The 4,310-nt window shown below is 47.1% G+C and overlaps 1 pseudogene; it reads left to right on the top strand.

The window, feature by feature from the left end:
* Positions 1–396: 396 nt before the first annotated feature.
* LOC131767706 (serine/arginine repetitive matrix protein 1 pseudogene) lies at positions 397–3,041 on the top strand (annotated as a pseudogene).
* The last annotated feature ends 1,269 nt before the right edge of the window (positions 3,042–4,310 follow it).

Here is a 4,310-nt window from a genome sequence, read left to right as displayed (position 1 = left end):
TAGAACATGCTTTCTCTCTTTGCTGTTCATATAATACCAGATTTTTAAAATGTTTGAGACTTTACAAAACACTTCATTAACCAACCTAAGTGTCTGATATTGGTGTTAAATATTTTTATAAATGTGTCCTGTATTTATTGCATTTTGCCCAGATCAGTTGAGAATCTTTAATCAAAATATTCAACTAGTGGGGTATTAAAAACTCCAACTTTTGAATATTTGTAGCAAATTATCTAAGCACACAAACAGGAAGATAGTAAAATTTCTATCTACAAAATCAGAGCTGGCACGCTCTGCGACCCAGCGCTCGGGCTGGGCTTTCCCTGCAGGTCCCACCCTCCATCGCGGCGCCGGTGCACCTTGGGATAGGGAGCTATCTCAGAGCGAGGCCGCAAGATGGACGTGGGATCCTTCCGCGGAACAAGCGCAGAACAGAAGAAGCTACTGAAACAGCTGAAATTCGCAGAATGCCTACGAAAACAGGTGGACATGAGCAAAGTAAATTTGGAGTTTATAAAGCCTTCGATAACAAAACGAGTAACAGAAATCCTTGGGTTTTAAGATGATGTTGTGATTGAGTTTATATTCAACCAGCTGGAAGTGAAGAATCCAGACTCCAAAATGATGCAAATCAACCTGACTGGGTTTTTGAATGGAAAAAATGCTACAGAATTTATGGGAGAACTGTGGCCCCTGCTCTTAAGTGCACAGGAAAACATTGCTGGAATCCCTTCTGTTTTCCTAGAACTGAAGAAAGAAGAAATAAAAGAGAGACAGATTGCACAAAAAAAGTTGGCATCTATGAAAAAGCAAGATGGAGACAAGGATAAGAGGGATAAGGAAGAAAAAGAAAGCAGCAGAGAAAAAAGGGAGCAGTCTCAAAGCCCAAGAAGACGCAAATCCAGATCTCCTTGCTCTAGAAGACTATCTTCCCCGGTCAGGAGAGAGAGAGAAAGCACAGGCATTCTCAATCTCTCCGTCACAGAGCCAAGAGCCAGAGTCCTTCCCTTGCTCCAGAGAAGAAAAAAAAACAGAACTCCCAGAGCCATCAGTGAAAGTAAAAGAACCTTCAGTACAAGAGGCCACTTCTACTAGTGACATCCTGCAAGTTCCCAAGCCTGAACCACTACCAGAGCCTAAAGAACCTTCTCCAGAGAAGAACTCCAGAAAGGAAAAGGAAAAGGAAAAGGAGAAGACCCGACCAAGATCTCGGTCGCGTTCCAAGTCAAGATCCCGGAGACGTTCTCATACTTGACCGAGAAGGCGCCATAGATCCTGATCAAGATCATACTCACCTAGAAGGTGGCCAAGCCCAAGGAGACGGCCATGTCCTCGAAGAAGAACTCCACCGAGAGGCACGCCTCCTCCCTCCACCAAGGCATAGAAGGAGTCGATTTCCAGTGAGACGAAGAAGGCATTCATCGGCAGCCTTGTCTGGGAGCAGCTCATCATCTTCTTCGTCTCGTTCCCGGTCACCGCCAAAGAAGCCTCCAAAGAGGACATCCAGCCCGCCTCGAAACACTCGTAGGTTACCTCCTTCAGCAGGTCCTCCAAGGCGAAGGCACAGGCCATCACCTCCAGCAACTCCACCTCCAAAAACGCGTCGTTCCCCGGCCCCCCAGTAGCCAAACCGTACCGGGAAAAGTCGTGTTTCTGGCTCTCCAGGGAGAGCTTCAGGTAAAGTGACAAAACCTAAGGGTACTGAGAAAAGAGAGTCCCCTTCGCCAGCACCCAAGCCTAGCAAAGTAGAGTTATCTGAGTCAGAAGACTATGAAGGTGGTGAAATGGCTGCAGCAGATTCTGTGCAGCAGAGACGCCGATACAGACGACGGGAGCGGCCCTCTTCGTCCGATTCTGGCTCCTCCTCTTCCTCAGAAGATGAGCGACCCAAAAGGTCCCACGTGAAGAATGGTGAGCTGGGCAGGCGGCGGAGACATGCCTCTTCCCGAAGTGCCTCTCCAGCAGTTCGAAAGCGCCAGAAAGAGACTTCCCTTCGCGGTAGACGGAGAAGTCCCTGCTCCCCGGCCACCGGAAGGCGGCGTTCTCCTCCTGCCTCCGCCTCGTCGCTGCGGGTCTCGCACCGCCACCGTAACGAAGGACTCCCCTCCTCCCCCCCCAGGTGGTTGCTCACCTTTCCCAATAAGATACTCTCCTCCAACACAGGGGAGATATTCTCTTTCTCCACCTCCAGAGAGGAGAACAGCCCCACCCCCTCCCCCTCCTAAACGAAGGACCTCGCCGTCTCCACCACCAAACTGTCGGGTCTCCCATTCGCCACCTCCCAAACAACGAGGCTCCCCAGTCCCCAAGAGACATTCGCCTTCATTGTCATCAAAGCACAGGAAAGGGTCTTCCCAGAGCCGATCTACCCGGGAGGCGTGGTCACCACCGCCAAACAAGCAGCATTCGCCTTCCCCATGGCGTCGAGCTCCTGAGACCTCCTCAAGCCCTCCAGCTGTTTGAAGACGGTCATCATCATCACCCCAAAGAAGGCAGTCCCCGTCTCCACGTTCTAGGCCCATTAGGAGAATCTCCAGGACTCCAGAACCCCAAAAGACAAAAAAAGCTGCCTCACCAAGCCCTCAGTTGGTAAGCGGTGGGGGTGTGGGGGGGGTCTCATCTCCCCGATCTGTCTCAGGATCTCCTGAGCCAGCATCTAAAAACCCCCCAGCACCTCCATCTCCTGTCCAGTCTCAGTCACCCTCTACCAACTGGGTAGCCCAAGACCAAGCCCATCACTGGCAAGGAATTCAGACCCAGAAGGAGGCGGAAAGAAAAAGAAGGATAAGAAACCCCAAAAGGATAAGAAGCACAAGAGGCACAGAAAGCATAAGAAGGAAAAGGCTGTAGCTGCAGCTGCTGCAGCTGCTGTAACCCCTGCAGCCATTGCTGCTCCCACAACTGTGTCAGCACAGGAAGAGCCAGAGCCTAAGAAGGAGGCTGAAAGGGAGGCTGAACATAACCTTGATGGCTTAGAAAAGCGCCTGCGTGAAACGGCCCTGAGATCAATGAGGAAGGCTCAAGTGTCCCTACAGTCCTAGGTGGAAATGTTTGTTATATAAATTTTATTTGGTTTGTACGCAAACCAAAATTTAGCAAAAATACCCCATATAATTGAGACAAAATACATTAAAAGTTTTTCTGTGGTTGTTTAATATATATAAAAAAAATCTGTCATCCCCAACTTGAGAACCCTGGAAGGGAGGCCTTCGAAGCTTGAAATCTTGCATTTATTGATGTTGCTAAAGGTGAGAAATCAGTCACTGAGAAAAGGTTAAATTATTAATAGTATTGGCTGTTTAAATGGGAAGAATTTATAAAAGTTATTACATGGATATATAGACTCAAGTGGCATCTGTCCCCTAGCGGAAACCTAAGTGTATTTTGAATACTTCGAAACATCTTGATATCACATATATGCATATGTGGTATTACTAGAGAAAGATGTGTAAAAACATTAAATGTGAATAAGGAAGATTACTGTTAAGAAAACAAGTGAAATGCTGTGTAAGCTTCCCTTACACACACACACACACACACCCCTCAGAATGAAGAATCCAAGGGCAACATTAATTCTTTTATTCTACAAATATTTACTAAGCACATACTACACCTCACATTTTGAATATGTTTTATTTGTTCAAAAATGACTCAGTTTTCAAAAATATCTCACAAGGTAACTATATAAAACTTAGCCAGATTGGGCTTCCCTGGTGGCGCAGTGGTTGAGAGTCCGCCTGCCGATGCAGGGGACACGGGTTCGTGCCCCGGTCCGGGAAGATCCCACGTGCCGCGGAGCGGCTGGGCCCGTGAGCCATGGCCGCTGAGCCTGCGCGTCCGGAGCCTGTGCTCCGCAACGGGAGAGGCCACAGCAGTGAGAGGCCCGCGTACCACAAAAAAAAAAAAAAAAAAAAAACTTAGCCAGATGAAGGGTGAATGCACTTTAATTCATGATTGTTTATTTTGAGATTGATGTGTATGATTGATGTAACGGGTCAAATGTGTGAGATGTTTTCTTTTGCTTATTTACTGATATTGAAATATTCCGTTTATTGGGGACATGTTTATCACCTGAGATAGATGATAAATATTTTAAAGATATTATCATGGGTTATTTAGCAAGGATGTCAGACAATTTATACAAGAAAGAGGTAAGAGTAGTATTTGCATATTATGGCTCCCAAACTACAATATTCGTAGAGATTTTTGTGGTGCTATTTGAGAGAAAGCAGAAAAGGAAATGAGAGATAGCACTAAACGTTAGGTTCCCCAACTCCACCACTGCCACCAAACCTCACCACCTAAAAGTG

The sequence above is a fragment of the Kogia breviceps genome, chromosome 13 (assembly GCF_026419965.1).
Source record: "Kogia breviceps isolate mKogBre1 chromosome 13, mKogBre1 haplotype 1, whole genome shotgun sequence".
NCBI classification, from domain to species: Eukaryota; Metazoa; Chordata; class Mammalia; order Artiodactyla; family Physeteridae; genus Kogia; species Kogia breviceps.
The sequence above is the reverse complement of the archived record's forward strand: the minus strand, read 5'-3'. Positions and strand labels throughout refer to the sequence as shown.